The sequence below is a fragment of the Sardina pilchardus genome, chromosome 3 (genome assembly GCF_963854185.1).
Source record: "Sardina pilchardus chromosome 3, fSarPil1.1, whole genome shotgun sequence".
NCBI lineage: Eukaryota > Metazoa > Chordata > Actinopteri > Clupeiformes > Clupeidae > Sardina > Sardina pilchardus.
Genome location: NC_084996.1, coordinates 6,816,541 through 6,834,391, shown reverse-complemented (window position 1 = coordinate 6,834,391; position 17,851 = coordinate 6,816,541). Strand labels below are relative to the sequence as shown.

The window sequence follows — 17,851 nt, the reverse complement described above, 5'->3', positions numbered from 1 at the left end:
GGAAACCAGTCTGATAATTAGCAGAGTTTCATTTTTAATTTCAAGATGAAAGGCAAGGATGCGGTCTCACTTTCCCTGTATTCAGGTGTCTCTGCAAAAAAAAGCCCCACTGCTCCTCCCAGCTGCATGCCATTTGCACACCATTTGCCCAGCTCCTACTCCTACCACAAGAGGTCACTCTTGCACAACTCCTACTCCTGCCACAAGGGGTCACTCTTGACCTTTGCAGCAGCAGAGTCTGGAGAAGGCAGACGCCACACGAGATTTTAATGATGGCCTCCTGGTCTTCTCTGCGGCAACAGAATGTTCCTCCTTCCCTGTAAGCACTGAGTACATCACATGACATACATGAGTCAAAATCTTAATCAGCTATCATACTGAATAATATCATATATACTCTTCTTACCTGGCGCTGGAGCAACTGATCTCTATACATGGAAGAGATTGAAAGCATATGGTTTTATTATTAAAAATCAGCCGCATAAACATCTCAATAATGCAGTATGTTAATATAAACATGCAATGTGACATTAAGTACTTACTTTAACTCTCCACTGGATCGTGAAAACCTTTCGTCTTCTCTGCTTAGTCACATCTTTTGTGGACTCCAGATCTACAGAGTCCTGAAAAAAGAACAACGGCAAAAGGACACAATTCTTTATCAGTTATCAGAACATGTAACATTCAAGACCTTCTTACTACTAACAATATCTATCCAACTGTTGTGAATAGAATGAGCACTATGATCACACAGGCCAGAGCCTTTTGTAAGGAAAAAATGTATCAAGCAATAATCTACCTTTGTCAAGACTGACTCTGGCACACACAGATAACTAAGAAAATTGACTACTGTTGACCGGTTGATCCTCAGAGTTTATACTGTAGATGTCATGTGGTTTGGTGTTAGTTTACTTCAACAGTCAGGTCTACACCACCAGGTTTACTTTTATTTCTCAAAGGTGAATGACCCTAGGTTTACCTCGTTGGAGCTTGCATCAGTCGTTACACTGCTGCAGCTGCTGGATCTGCTGCTACCAGTGCTGTCACTGATGCTGGATCTGCTGCTGCTTCTGCTGTCACTGATGCTGCAGGCGTCCACTGTTTCAGTGACTCCGTTGTCCACCAGAGCAGTGTGTCCACCAGACCCCTGAGACTGGACGCTGTTCTCAGGCAGATGAGGAGAGGAGACTGACGTGTCTTTGTCTGTCTTAGTCTCAGAGTTAGTGTCTGTGTTCTGCCTTTCTACTTCAGTGTGCATGGCCTGTGGTAAGACTGTAAGAGCAGGATATACAAATGTTTTATCTAAATATTGTTAATCTTCTGTTGTAAATAGCAAACTTCTCATGACGTATCCCCCCCTGTACACAATGAATATGCTTTTGTTACGGAGGTGAAGAATTAACAACAGGCAAAACCTCTCCAAAGAGCTTGATGTTTCATGACTGGTTTCTCTTGCATAGTGTACCTTTCAATTTCGCAATCCAGCCCTGCCTCTGCAGTCCTATGCTATTTCATATTATGCTATATGCTATGCTGTGCTCTTTGTTCTAGCGATAGTTTTGGGATCTTCAATAAGCATATCTAAAGACTCAGCTGTTTAACTTCTCTGACAAATTGATTCTCATTCGCATTACGCTGTTTTCTTAATTGTTATTATTTAATCTATTACTAATATTTATATAATTTTGTATGGCTTTCACTTTCATTTAAACAAACATGTAGTTTCACAGAATAACATGATTGTATAGTCATCATGAATATAACAAACAGTCCAAAATCACACCTGTCATTCTGGACATCAAGTCTGTAGCTTCAGATAGAAACGATGTCACATCTTTTGAGATGGCGCTGATGAGCTGCTTCTTGACAGTGTCTCTCTCTGGCATAAACATCTGTGGAAACACATAAGGTTTATTGGACAGTAGTGGGATTAAGCGGAAGATCTTTTTAAGAGAACGGTTTTTTGTCAGGTGTATGAATACAAACAGAACAAGTTTCTTATGATGTAGTAATTTGATATGTATAGGCTGTGGGGGGGGGGGGCGTACCTGTGGAGAAAATGGCATCTCCGCCGCTTGCATGCCTGCCGTGGAGGTATGAAAGAGCCGCACACCATTCGAAACATTCATCAGTCTCTCTAGCAGCGCTCTGGTAGACTCTAGAATGAAGTGCTTGAAAACAAACCCTCTGAAGTCCTCAAACTGAATGCATCTCTGGGTCCTGCTGCTTTCCCAGAGCAAGATGACCTCCCTCATGTCAGTGAGCATCTCTGAGGTGATCTCTATCACGTTTGAGAATGATGCAGTCATGACAGGTAGGTGCCTGTGGCGTCTGAGAAACTCACTGACATCCTGGCATCCTCCATAAAACCCTCTGGTCCAAGGGGCATACTCAGGCACCAATGACTCCAGGAGCAAGGTTGTCATGTCAACAACAGATTTGCCCACTTTGGCAATGGTCTGTCTCTCCACTGACTGCCTGAACGACTGGGAGAAAAATCTGCTCAGGTCAGCAAGATTGTTGACGTTGGGCATGGGGCAATCCACATTGTTGACAATAATCCTACGCCTGGCATTGGTGCCTGCTTCTCCTGCATCTTGGACGTCCCCACTGCCAGCTGCGGCCTGCACCAGCACTACAGGGTGGCAGAGAGGAGCAGACTCTCTCTGGGTGGGTTTCTCCTCCATCTCTCTGCACGCCATCAGGGCAGGTGTCATGATGTCCAGCGTGAGGAAGGACACGTACCTGATGATCTTCTCCATGACCCAGTTCAGGTCCTCCTCAGAGAACTAGAGCCAGATCAGAAAAATCATAGATTGTTTGACACACACACTGGACATTTGCACATGCCTGTATACATGCAGAATGTAGAACTGAGATATTTGAACATGATTTTGGTAGGACTGCAGCATTTGAAGATATACTTTTCCCCAAATTTGTAAACATTACAAGAAGCATCATAAAAAAAAGTCACTCAAAGCGGACATTCGAAGGTAAACAGAAACAGACATACGTCAACAGTGAAAGCTGTTCTGATCATCAGCAATTCCCTGAAATAAAAAGAGAATAAGCTTATAACACACTTATGGACACTGGATAGTGACAGATAAATGTGTGACTTCAAAGGCTGGCTATCATTCTACAGATGACTTACTCAGCTGAAAACCGCCGGGTGAAACGTGGGACACGGATTGCACAGATGTCCACATCTAGAATCCAGTTGAAATGTCGACGGACAACCTCCTGGGGGGTGGGGGGGGGGGGGGGGATTACAATGTCTCATTGTACAAATCATTATCACTTTAAAAGGCGTCTGCTAAATAACCATAACCATAACCATAACTTAACATGGCCAATGGCCATTACATTTGGTCAGAGCAGTTGAACCTATCCAATATTTTTATCCTGAGAATCTAGATGTTTAGATGTTTATCAGTAGGAATAGAAACAATTTAAAATATTTCAAGTTTCCACTCTCATAATGGAGACATACCCCAAGGTCTGGAGGTCCCCTGTTCAAACTTCCTGGATTATTCGCCATCACTTACAAATAAAGAGCTACACTGAAATGCATGCCCTTTAGTAACACTGCAGAACACTTTGTGTATCGAGAGAACACCTGCAGTGCTGGTCACATTAGGCCTCAACTACGTCACAAAGCTGGAAAGGTGCATGATGTCATAAAGACTAGGCTACCTCATATTCACGTTACGATAGCCTACTTGGCTGTGGTTATAACATCTTCAATGCAGATCCTAATGCATTGTTTTGTCTTTGTCTTAGCCAGCTAGGCAAAAACAGTAAGGTCTATTCTTTAAAAAAAAAAAAAAAAAAACATTTAATAGCCTATCTTATCGTGGCGTGATGATGATCGTTCCATTTGTTATTATTATTAGGCTAGCCGCGGTGTCATGCGCAGAAATGGGAAACGTGATTGTAGGCTATGGTTTTGTTCAAAAGGTATAGCCAGAGCGGTGGGTATAGCATTGGCAAAAGGTATAATAGCAATGTGAGACGCTTTACATAGCCTCAATTACAGGACATATACATCCAGTTAAATGTAAGATCAATATACATGGGGCGATCATACTTGTATAGCATAACAGGCGTGAACCCTTAAGTCTACTTGTACTAGCATCTCCTAAATTAACCATAGAGAAAAGTTGTAGGGTACTTACGCCAGTTCGTCATGCGCAACGTCCCCAGTGTCCTCTGTGTTATCGTCGTAATTACCGGTGAATTCTGATGCTGAGCTAGAACTAGCACTGGAGCCTACAGTACTTTATCGCTATGCAGCGAGAAATAAAATAACTTCAGCTGGTATGTATGTCGGGCTATAAACCAGATTAGATCCAATGCTACATTCTGTAACTCACTTTAATGGAACTCAATCTGGCACAACACAACCGAATCCAAAACGGAAATGAAGAACGACAAGAACACAATCATGTTTAAAAAAATATTAAACTGTAATATAAATCCATTGAGGTGAGGGAAAAAAAACAGTGAACAGATAATGAGGTAGCCTAAGGCTAATGACGAATGAATGACAGCTTAATTAGCTGTCACACATCAAGGTTGGCCCTCATTCAAGCCAGGGTAGACTGAGTAGCCTACAGTTGAGTTGAGACACTTTTTGCGTTTTGATTATACACACAAAATAGATAGTGAAAAGAAGTGAATTTCCACATGACGTTTTATGAGCTTGTAGACTGAGATATTATCAATCAATAATACCCATAATAGGCCTATCATATTTTCCACAATTAGCTCATAAACATCAGGTGCATTTTTGTCTCGACTGCATCTCAACTGTAGGCCTACCCATAGTAGGCTACAGTTGAGACAGTACCATGGAGTTGAGACACCCATTTTTAACGAAGTAGGCTATATATTAAACTAACCGTTCATTGCAAAATTGAATGATTTGCAAAGTGTTTTTAAGTTAACTTCATTAATTTAATTTACATTAGCATTTGTGCTAATGGGGTACGAAACATGAACAAAACATGTGACGCAGGAACAGATATGGCCACCGGACAAGTTTAATGTTGGAGTAATGACGCTGTCAATACAATGTGTGTCTCAACTGTCCCCCGCAGAGCACCTTGCACATTTCCCTAGATTTTGCAACGACCTTACATGACATAATGTCATAAAATATGTCAGTTTAGGGCACATGATTGTAATGATACCAATTATGTATAACAGTTTCATAAGGGTAATGAGATATTCATTGTGGAAGGCACACGGTGACGTCAAAATATTCTTATGAGAAAACATCTTTTCGATAACTTCGGATTGGAGATGCTTGTGTCAATCAAGTTTTCCATGATCGAACAGGACACTAATATGCATAGCAAAAATCACAACTTGGTCTTACTGCGCACGCAAGATATCCCCCCCAGCAAAATCACGTTGAAAAGTCGTTGAAAAGACGTCTTGTCAAGTCGTCGAAACAACGGCCCAGTTTGGTTTAAAAGTGAAAGGTTAGATGACGTCTTTTCATGGTCGTTGAAAAGACGTCTATGGAAAGACGCCTTTTCAACGTTTAAATTTGGTTGAAACCACGTCTTGTTTAGGTGCTGCCATGGACCTATTTTCAACCAGAATTTTGCTGTTATATATTAATTTATAAGCCTATATTATCCTATTATAGGCTTTTAAATAATGTGCATTAAGCACTTACTAACTTTACCATTACCATACTATTGCTGTTAAAATAAGCCTATATTATCCTATTATAGGCTTTTAAAATGTGCATTAAGCATTTTCATTTACCAACTTAACCATCTAGATGATAAATACATAATCTAATAGGCCTACATTACAATAGCAAGCTAGGCGTAAACAAACAGTCAAACAAACGTTATCCATTTCATTGTAATTTTATTTAATTCTTGAAGTCTCCGCCACCGGACCGTCCAGGTGCATCATGTTTAAGATGATCTGCCTCAGCTCTCCCGATGTCACGGTCAGCCTTGTTGCTCCATTTTTCACCGCAGCTGAAATGACAGGAAACATTTTCATTAACAGTGTTTCCCATACATTGAGTAATCTGTGGCGGGCCGCCACGAAATAATGTTCTATGTTGTACGATTGAAATTATTTTTAAATCATGTTATCAATTGAATCACTTTCATTGAGCTGCGCGCACGCAGCTTTTTCTTTGCCCGAATGAAACCACTGCCTCTGCATGTGCATTTAACAAAACATTAACGATTGTTGAAGGATTGTTGTTGCCTCATACGGCGAGCTAAACTGCTATTAATTCTGCTTAACATGCGGCGCAAATGTGTTCAAAACGGCGGCATTCAAGTGAACTTTTGCTGACGTCTCACAACGTAGCCCACATTAGGGAGACTAAACTAAGTTATGCATTCGAGCCGTATCTCTAAGCGTTAGAATAGTGTAACGAAGAGACTCTTGTGTGGTCTCAACCGCTGACCGGCCCGCTGACCGGTGAAGTACCCGATCCAACGCTGCCTCCACAGCAGCTTACGAGGAAAACCCCCTGACTGGGAAGCGACAATCAGTCCTCACTCCTACATCCCCGGCCTTAGCTAGCGTCTCCTAACCCTCTCTGGCTTCACCGCGGGCAGCCCTGAACACGCAGGTGTTATCAATTACAATGTACAATTCCAATTCACATTGATTTCCCCCACAGATCCGCCCCCACACAAAAGTCTCTTCGTTGACACTATTCTAACGCTTGGAGATACAGCTCGAATGCATAACTTAGTTTAGTCTCCCTAATGTAGGCTACGTTGTGAGACGTTAGCAGAGTTTACTTGAATGCAGCAGTACGGTGTACATTTTAGGACCGTACAGCAGCCGTTTCGAACACATTTGCGCAGCATGTTAAGCAGAATTAATAGCAGTTTAGCTCGCGCGAGTCTCCTCGTTACGTTTGGATGTCGAATTTAGCATGCTAACAGGCACTTGTCTCTTCCGCTGTCGTGAATGAACAGCTGACAGCGCGGCCGCATTTAGAAGGCGTCACGACGTGATTATTTCTGAGATTCTGATATGTTTTAAAAACTGGAATTTATTGTGCATACGTCATGGTTGAAAACTTATCAGAATCTCAGAAATAATCACGTCTGCAGTCGTCTTAAAACGGCTACATCAAGTCAAACCAGACCGACATAAAAAAAACACACCTCCAAAGTGTAGTTTTAGGTTGTTTTGGATAGAAGCGTCTGCTGATTGACTAAATTACCAAATGCGGGGGGGAAAGGAAAATGTATAGCACACTAAAGCATAGGGAAATATAAATGTATTTCACTCACAGCATTAAGGGCCCTGTTGGTTGTCGTTAGCGGAGGGAGGTCCCAGGAAGAGGCCACGTTCTGTACCCTTCCCATTTCTTCAGCTGATAGGTTTGATTCCACCTCCAGCTTGAAGATGGAGAGCATGAAAGAGATACATAATGGTTAGACAGTGTGTTAAAAGTTTATAGAATCATAATAGTGGGTCCACCAGTTGACTCCTCAGTTTTTCTAAAATCATTATAAAATCAAAGACCCACAGTCTTTTGGGGGCAACACACAAACAACAACAAAACAAAATAAAAACACAACATAACATCAAACATTAGTATTTTCTATGTAAACATACAAGCCTGATTGTTTCTCTAATGTCCAGGTCTGCACAGTCCTCCAGGTTTACTGTAGCCGTGTCTGGGCTCCCACGAAGCAGTATGGACAACCACATCACAGAGTCCAGACAAGCAGGGTCCTCCATGAAGGAAAGAGTGCCCCACAATTATCCCAGCCACAATGAACATATCACTGAGAAAGGGAGAAGCTGAGGGGACCAAATGACCAGGCTCTCCTTCAAAGTGGTGTAACAATGGTGTTTGCTGTTTCAAAAAAAAAAAGACAAAAAAGCAAAGTTAGAATAAAACAACTTTGCTTGCTACAACACTTAGAAATAATAAAATTCAGTACATAGTGAACCGTACACTATTCAGATTCTTCAAAGTCATCCAGCAGTTACTTTAGCTTAGAATAATGGCTTCAAACACATTTTGAGGCAGAACTTGAAATAATAGATGAAAATGGTTTTACGTAAAGTTTTTTTTTTTTACCCTGAGTAGCATTCACCATCTGACAGTACTAGCAGTTGCAGTTCTGGAAGTTGATGGTAGATCTTCCAGGGACACACTTAAGAGTTGATGTGCTGAGAAGACAAATGAGCAAAGGCTTTAGAAAAAGCAACAGTTACACAGAAAAATGACAGGAATCCCAGACCTCAAAAGCAGCGTCTAGTAAAAACACGCTGGAAGTGTCACTTCTTACATAACCAATTTCCAAAAATAATCATTAAACACAAACCCATCAGAACTTATTGACACAGTCTATAACACAGGAGGAAGAGGGAGACACACACACAGACCAGGAAACCAGGGGACACAAGGGACCACAGGGGATAGTCCAACAAGGGGGTACATAGCTTCGGCGCTACAATACAATCACATAAACACACAACTAGTTTCCCCTACCTTTCACTTTAAAATACCAACATATTGCACAACCTGGGCATCTGAGCCTCGACAATGTTGACCACTCTGTTACTACTCTGTGCCAAATGACAGTCAATAAATAGATAGATATTACTATCATTATTATTCATAATAATAATAATAATAATAACAACAACAACAATAACACTATTAACATGCTGCACAACTGGTCAACAGGTTCTCCACGTCTGGTAATGATGACTGCTTGCTATGAACCATAAACAATAAATGGAGAGTGGGCCTAATAGCGATTCTGGTATTTAAAATAGTCCTGTTGGCAACAAGTACAAGTTGTTGCTACCAAAATGCTACAACAAAAATGAAGTGGATAACAGCGCGCTGCTTGTCTACTCTAGTCTAGTGTATCTAGCAGGACGGTGGAGAGATATCCATGGTTACAAAGGACTCTTCGGGACGGGTAGATCTAGCCGCGAAAAAAATTCAAATTTTCGCGCTACCTTTGTGAACGTTCTAAGCAGGTCCACGAAATCATGCGTGTTGCAATCAGGTTCCTAACTTCCTACGTTACCACAAACGGCCCTAAATTGTGTTGAATAGATCAGACAGAAAATACTTTCCTTTCATAGAGATAACGGGACCTAACAGCAATTACAAACGGGTTTCAAGTCCGACTACATTATCAGCGGTAGAGTGAATTAACACAGAAGAATTTCTCCACTCAAGTAAAACTAGCCCAGGACAGGTTAAGTTAGCATGGTAACATACAGATCCTCGATTACTCCGCTGTCCGCATAATCATCTCTGATAGCACTGTTGATGGTGTTCAGAGCATTCGTCTCGTTTTGGCAAAACTGACTCTCGATCAAAATGTTACATTTCTACTTCCTAAATCATAGGCATAAACTCACTTACCTCAGTAGCAGGTTCCATCTTCACGCTGTTCTTCAACGGCTTCAACTGACTGTGTGTTTCAAACAAAGTTCGAAATGGGCTCGGCTACGGCTTCCCGCCTCCGTTCCTCTTGTACATGCGCAGAGTTCACTCCTGTCTCCTTTACGTGAACATTTATGTGATTTTTTTTTTTATCAGAATTTTAATTACTCATTATTTCAATGACTGATTTTTTTCCATCTGAATTTTTCCTCTGATTTTTTTTTCAGTGGGGAGAAGGCTAAAAACAGAGTTGTCCGTCCATATCAACTGTTGCCATGAGTAAACAAACAAAAGTCACACACGCAGTTAACGGCAGCCAAGATGGCGGCGCCGGGCGCCCGTAGAGTTCGCGGCGGATTTGGGCAATCCCCGGGGGGGAAAGATGGTCGACAGGAACGATAATGTAGTCCTAGGTAGACTATAACTGATAATTTACATCAGGATTTAATTAGTTGATATGTGGTCTGAAAAAGGACGTGCTAAAGACGTCTTTCCTTAGACCAAAATGGGCCGGCCAAAACAAGACCATTATTCTACGTCTAATTTTGGTTGAAATCAGGGCCATGACGGACCGACGGGATTTAGCCCAAATATCAACGTTGAAATGACGTCGTGTGCTGGGGGGGATTTAAGGTGTCTCAACTACTCGTGTCTCAACTGTATGGTCTACCCTACTCAAAGACTACAATCTTTCAAGAATCTTTTCAAAATCTTGTCAAAGTTGTTTGGTGTAAGGTAGCCTTTAAAATAGTTTTTTTTCCCCTGCAACCTGAGTCAAATGAGTGAAGGCTAAAATCATGAGTTCTCTGTTAGGCTATGAACTGTTGCCATGAGTAAAGTAACATTGACTAGCATTTTAACTGTCTGCCGTTTTCACTGAACAACTGTTCAAATAATTCTCCCATTGATGCATCTCATTAACTTTTGTTTTGCATGCAACACCCATTGTTGAAGAAGCATCCTTGGTTCAGTTCAAAATGGGCGGAAATGAGGGCTGGTTCAAAGAAATCCGAACAGAACTGGTTCAAGAACGGGATCAATGTTGGTGGAAAAACATCCAAAAAAGTACACAGTTGCCTGTGTGTGTGTGTGTGTGTGTGTGTGTGTGTGTGTGTGTGTGTTTGTGTCTGTCTGTCTGTCTGTCTGTCCTCTATGTATGTTAGGGCTGGCACCTGCCCTGCCTGTAACTTGTACTTGTGTGAACATGTAAATTTGTCTCACCCAACCCAGCCCCTACTTGTGTGAAAATGTAAACACTGTGTTTTGAGTAACAATATCAAAAATACGTATCTGGACTAGAACTGGACTTTGATGCAGCATTGCACAGCCTCATGACTATTTACCAGGCGTCTGTCCCATATTTTTATTGTCCAAAGAGCAAGTGTCCCATTTGTCTGGGAGTTCCCCATCAACATGCCCCAGGGGCGGACTGGCATTCTGGACATTCTGAACATCCTGAACGGCCATGACTCCAACGGCCGCCGGCCTTGCTGAATATATGCTTCATCAGTCAAGAAGCCTATTCAGTGTCTGGTTCACCAAATAAATATGTTTCACTTGTGCCTCTCTGTGACCCATGTCTACACTATCAGATACTGTCATTAAAAAACTAGCAACATTTCCACCATCACATTTTTATGGCAGGATAGGAAAAGGGACAATGAAAAGGCTACAATTCCACCAACGTTGCCAACAATTGACCTGTCTCACTTCGTGCAACACATGAATTTTTTCATGCCAACTTTTCATCGTTGGCTTGCCCTTGCAACTATTTCCAGTAAATGCGTTTTTTTTCTTACCAGCTGGCATTATCATTTCCCGATTTCCCTTGCTTTGGCAGTAAGTCCGCTGACTTACAATAAATGCATTAGTATTGAAATTTGAGATGATTAACCAGGAAAAAACACCACATATTGCATCAGCCTTTGATGGTGGGAGTGAGTGTTGCCCTGAGTTGAGTGTGTGTGTGTGTGTGTGTGTGTGTGTGTGAAGGGGGGGGGGTGGGGGGGGGGGGGGGGGGTAGTGTGTGGGTCAGCTCAGCAGTGGGTGGACAGAAAGAGGTTGGTTGAACCATGTTGTAGAATTGATTCAGCCCTGTCCAGATCTCCCTCAGAGCTGCTACAGAGCTGCAGTTTATACTTTGGTGGGAATGACAAGTGTGTTTTATCTGTCTGTTATGACTACAGTACATGTAGATCTTTATCTTACAGAGAGATACTAATCTGGACTGAAAGAATAACAACTAGTTTCTACCTAGCTGTGTGTTTTTGTGGCCTGTATGGTTTGGTGAAGGATATATGGTAACGGAAGTATGGCACCAAATATATTATTAAATAGAGTGGTTCTTCCTGTAACTGGCCCACATAATACCACTAAAAGCATTATTAGTTTGTTTGAAATTGTGAACACTTAACATGAGTCCCACTACAGGCAGAGATGAGATGCAGAGAACATAGTTTCCAGCCAATTATCTACTGTGTGGCCTTCTTTTAGTGGACGTCATTCATAGACAACACTGCATGCACAATTATTACATGTAAGCAAGTGAGTGTTTTGAACCTTATTTTCATGCATATTCTCCAACTCCAAGCTATAAACTTGAATGCTGATGGGATTTAAGCATTGTCTGTTTGTGTAATGAGGGAGGGTGTGACCTAAAATGAGAAAAAAAAGGAAATTTTTATGACTCTGACCTTTCATCGCTCATCTTCTTTCCACTCTTTCAATGTCACAGGAATCATTGACACACAAAATGACTGAAGGGGAAATTTAAAAAAGAAAAAAATCTGGAAGGAAAAAAAATGACTAAATCTATGAGCTCTACTTCAGAGGCGGTCATCTTTGTGTTAGCATAACAAGGTAGTATCTGGGTAGAAGTTGTGTCTCTGAATGTGTGGATCACAATTTCTTCGGACAAGATTTGGAGCATGCGCAGTCTTCTCCAGCACATCCCAAAGATTCTCAATGGGGTTAAAGTCTGGACTCTATGGTGGCCAATCCATGTGTATGACGATCAAGGAGAGGAGACCACACACTCTTATCCGATGCCAGTTTTGTGTATTTTTATTATTGAGCGACGTTTCGGCCTCAAGCCTTTGCGAAACTTGACAAAAAACTGTCATCGGCATCGGATAGGAGTGTGCGGACTCCTCTCCTTCATCTTCATCTGCTTTATTCCCGCAACCAGCACCTCGAAAAGAAAAAATACAGGTGTGCGCTGACTTTGCTAAAAACAGGCCAATCCATGTGTGAAAATGATGTCTCGTGCTCCCTGAACCACTCACAATTTAAGCCCAGTGAATCCTGGCATTGTCATCTTGGAATATTCCCGTGCCGTCAGGGAAGAAAAAAATCCATTGATGTAATAACTTGGTTATTCTGTATACTCGGATAGTCAACTGACCTCAATCTTTGGGCACATGCCGATACACGGACCTATATTACTAGACCTGACCAACGGCAGCAACCCCAGATCAACATTTTCTCCACAGGGAGGCTCTTACCTATTTGCTTAGTTAAATCCAGGTGGGGATCTTTTTGGCAGGCAGTGTATGTACAGTGAACTAGAAATCCCAGTTTGGGCACTCGGCTTCAGCAGTCGGATACATTTGTTTGTCTTTCTGTTCGCAGGTACAGTATCTGGCTGACATGGTCATGGTCAAAACAACGAAGTTGGAGGTGTAGACTTGGTGAAGTTTTCAGACGACTCAGCTCTGTTGTCTTTTCTCCAGGGCAACCAATCTGACCACAACAGAGCCGTTATGATATTTGTGACAGCTTCCTTGACCTACTGTAAATGTGTCTACAACCAATGAATTAATCATTGACTTTAGAAACCGGTGAGGAACCGATACTGAGTGTAATACCCAATGAAAATATTGAAATAGTCTAAACATAAACAGTCTAATTTCTAATAGGCTGAAACTGTCCAAGGGCAATGATGACTTGCAGGAAACCGCGATTATTAAGCGAGTAACCAAATAATACTTACTGAAGGGGTTACCTCTTTAACCCTCTCATGGATGGATTGGCTGTAAACCAAATTGCCCCTTGGAGAAAAATAAAGTTATCTGAACTGAAGTGGACTGAACATATGACTGTACACTACATGCGTGCTCACACACACACACACACACACACACATATAGTGAGTGCGCGCACACACTCATATATGCACGCAAACACACACATAGATACATGCACACATATGCACACACGCACACAAGTAGACACACACACATGAAGACACATGCACAGACATATAAAACACAGCCCAAGAAAATACACATAGAACACACACATGCAGGCAAGCAGACACACGCACGTACACACTCACAAGTGAACACATGGAGAAGCACACATACACGAAAGCAAACACACACATGCATGTGTATTACATTGTCTAAGGACCACTGAGGAGCCATTGATATTCGAATGTATGAATAGATTCATGTATAAACACTTAAGTCACTTCTCTGTTTTGCATAGACAAAACACACATTCACCCAGGCACACACACACACATGTGACCCTGTAAAATGTACAAAATTAAGTTATTGTGCTCACATGAACGGCCATAAACTAAGCTTTCCAACAAAGTTGGCATGGTTCTCCTGTCACGATACGCCAGAAGAAGAGAAAATCACCTTTTTAAGCGACGTGAACAACAGGAATGACTGCTAATGTGATGAATCTTCACAAGGTTTAACAGTCAAACATGACATTCTAACCCAAAGCTGCGGATAAACTGGTTTCGCCTGGGTGGTCACATATGTGCATGTACACACTCACACACACACACACACACACATGAGCACATGGATAACAACAACACAAGACACATGATCAAACAAACAAGACAAGACGCCAATAGGAGTCTGTAATGGGCAACATGTCACTGGTGAAAACACGAATTCCATGAGAATTAGACATGGTGTGTTTTTTACCGTAATTTCCCGACTATTATCCGCGGCTTATACATTGATTTTGCTAAATTTCCTCAGCTATGAGGTTAATACAGGGGGCAAGTTAATATGGTGTTAATATGGTTTTGTTTCTTTTAACTTGCATAAAACACTGTCATGCGGCTTATACACAATGCGGCTTATATGCGGGAAATTACTGTATCAGCGTTAACCCCAAACTATTTGATAACTTGATTTTGAAACACCTTTGTGGACTATAAAATGCTCTCATTAGTCTACTGATGGCAGCAGCAACCTCTCTTTCTGTGGCTTATCTGAGCTGTATGAATTTTCAACTGCACACTGTGGAAATATATAGAAAATGTTGGCATGTTTCAAAATGATCTAATCAGTTAAAAAATGATATGTTGACATATTATGTTGACCTATATAGACTAGAGTGCAGAGTAAACCTTCTTTAATAGCCTTTGATTATTTAATTGACCAGTGATGTCCAGGTTTTCAGATCATTAATTTAGCAAACTTGCCCTATTTGAAAAGCTGTGCATTAGACTAGCCAATAAAAAGAAAAGATTAAGATCAGTTAATGAAGAAAAATAGCAGACAGAGGAAGGCTGGAAAAAGTCTAAGGAAAAATCTAGGATGCTCAAATCACAAAGAAGAAAATTTGTGAAGGTCTGGGGGCCATCAAGTTCGCAGATCACACAACAGTGGTTGGCCTTATCAGCAGTGATAATAACCTAGGAGGTACATCAACTGGTGTGGCAACAATAATCTTACTAAACGTCAACAAAACAAAATAATTCACACTTCAAGATTCAAGATTCAAGATTCAAGAGTTTTTATTGTCATTCCAAACAAGCACTTCAAGAAGTGCAGTATGGAACGAAATTGCGTTGCATAGGACCACCATAAAAACAGCAATGAAACACCATCAGCTAGAAGAAATACAAGAATACAAGTTTTAAAATAAATAAATAATCTATGATGTTGTAAAAAAAATATATTTATTATAAATAAGATAGCTAGCATTTTAGGATGACAGATATTGATGACCCACACATACTCATACATATCCATATACATATCATATGCACACATACACACATCCATACTGTACATACATACACATACACCCACATCCATACACAGATTATAGTGTGGTGCTGTTCAACAGTCTAGTTGCAGTTGGGAAAAGTTGGGAAAACTTCACTTATCATGTGAAAAGCATCAAGTTCCTGGGGGTGCACATCTCAGAGGACCTGACATGGTCCACCAACATCACCTCCCTCGTCAAGAGGGCACAGCAATGCCTTCACTCCCTGTGCTAGATGTGGAGAGCTAACCCTCCCCCTTCTGCCCTCACCACTTTTTGCAGGGTGCCATTGGCCCAATCAGAGTGCCATTGGCCCAGATGGCCCTCCGAATCAGAATCTTCAGTTGGTGAAAATTCACCATGTGATGGGTTTTCCCAGATCCCACCCCATATGTAACTTATACTGCCCGTCATCTACTGCAGCTATAGTGTTCACAATGTGTCACATATCCTACACATATGGGACAATCGTCCAGAGTCTTTGAGGTGGTGTGAGATGGCAATGCCCTGTACACTCTAAACCAGCATTATTATTCAGAAAAAGAAACAAATACCAGTCTTAGCCAATGGGTGTAACTTGAACTTCCTTTGTGTAAGAAGCTATAGAGTTATGAAATGAGAGCATAGTTGTGTCTGACGTAAACCAATCAAACCAACCAACCAAAATGTTTTTTTTCTTTTTTTTACACTTTTGGTGTGTAGGCCTAAGTCTAATTAGGTGCCTTTCACTAAGAAGGACAGTAACTTGTGTATGTATGCTAATATTTGGGAATGATGTGCATATGAGGATGTAAGGATGTTTTATTTGATCAGTTAAGTCAAGTTTGTTTATATAGCGCGTTTCCGTCATTCAATGTGCTTTAAACAAAGACAAAGTAATAGCAAATAAAAGCATAAAAGGGCAATGGAATAGTTTAAAAGGTAAAGATCATAATACAAAAGACAACATAAAATCATTTTAAAATAATGATCAATTAAAAAGACAAAATAAAAGACACAATGAAGGATCATTTTAAATTCAGAATCAGAATTTGTAAGCAGTTAGCAGAAAGCATCTGAGAACAGTTCAGTCTTAGTTCAGTGTAGATTTAAACCCAGCTACAGGGCCTTTTCGAGGTCATATGAAAGTTGGTTCAAGAGCTGAGCCACATACAGTAGCAGCTAAAAGCTGCGTCACGATGCATCGTCCTCTCCTGAGACCTTAGAGGACGAGAAGGTGTGTGTGTGTCTTTTAGGTCCTGTTCCATTTATTGATTTATAAACAAGCAGTACTAAGTGCACTATATAGCCAAAAGTATTTGCTCACTTGCCTTGACTGACATATGAGTTTCTGACACATCCTTAATCCATAGGGTTTGGGTTTATTATGACGTTGGTCCACCCTTTGCAACTATAACAGCTTCAACTCTTCTGAAGACTTTCCACAAGGTTTAGTGTGTTTATGTGATTTTTTTATCATTCTTTCAGGAGCGCATTTGTACGGTCACACTGATGTTGGACGAGGAGACTGGCTCTCTGTATCCATTCTAATTCATTCCAAAGGCGTTCTATTGGGTTGAGGTCAGGACTCTATGCAGGCCAGTCAAGTTCATCCACAAACTCTGTCGTCCTTGTCTTTATGGACCTTGCTTTGTACACTGGTGCACAGTCATGTTGGAACAGGAAGAGGCCATCCCCAAACTTCCCACAAAGTTGGGAGCATGGAATTGTCCAAAGTCTCTTGGTTAATGCTGAAGCATTCAGAGTTCCTTTCACTGGAACCAAGGGACCAAGCCCAGCTCGGGGATAGCCCCTTCCTGTTCCAACGTGAAAAATACTGCAAAATATTTTATGACATTAAAGTGTAAAACTATGAATTTACTGTATGGTGCTGAATTAGTAATTTGCCCCAACTTGTTGTGAGTAACTTGTAGGTTGCTCACACACAATACACTCCCTCTCATACAGTACCAACCTCAAATTCTTGAGAACTTGATGATGAGCAGTTCTTGACAACTTCAATCATCCAATCCAAACCTGGTTATGTGGTTGCCCTGCAACATTGCTCAGTCAGTATACTGACAAAAGAATGGGCTATTCAGTGTGATTTTGTAATCAGACGTCGGGCGGATTGTTTAAAAGAGCTTTTTCAAAATGTATACAGGGGGCAGGAAGCTAGCGAATCAAGGAGAGATGCTTATGATTTGAGACAAAAATGGAATTACGCTGAGCATGCAGGGACTCATAGTGCACCTTTAACAGCGAGCAGCACAGCTTAAAACAGCACACAGGTATTTAGTGACGCGTTTGAAGGAATCTGACGGAAGGAATATAACCGCAGGGATTCCACTGAACCTTACTAAAGCCTGTTTGTGACTATGTTCATTCTGCACCCGCCTATTATTTGAACTCAAAGGGAAAGGGAAACAG

General features: G+C 41.2%; 1 long non-coding RNA gene across 1 annotated transcript; it reads right to left on the bottom strand.

Annotated features, from left to right (window-relative positions):
• Nucleotides 1–5,869: 5,869 nt before the first annotated feature.
• LOC134076501 (uncharacterized) lies at nt 5,870–9,601 on the bottom strand. The gene is made up of 5 exons (XR_009938613.1): nt 9,401–9,601; nt 8,093–8,184; nt 7,621–7,864; nt 7,293–7,400; nt 5,870–6,005 (listed from the first exon to the last, which is right to left on the bottom strand). It is a non-coding gene; the product is annotated as an uncharacterized LOC134076501 (long non-coding RNA).
• Nucleotides 9,602–17,851: the final 8,250 nt, after the last annotated feature.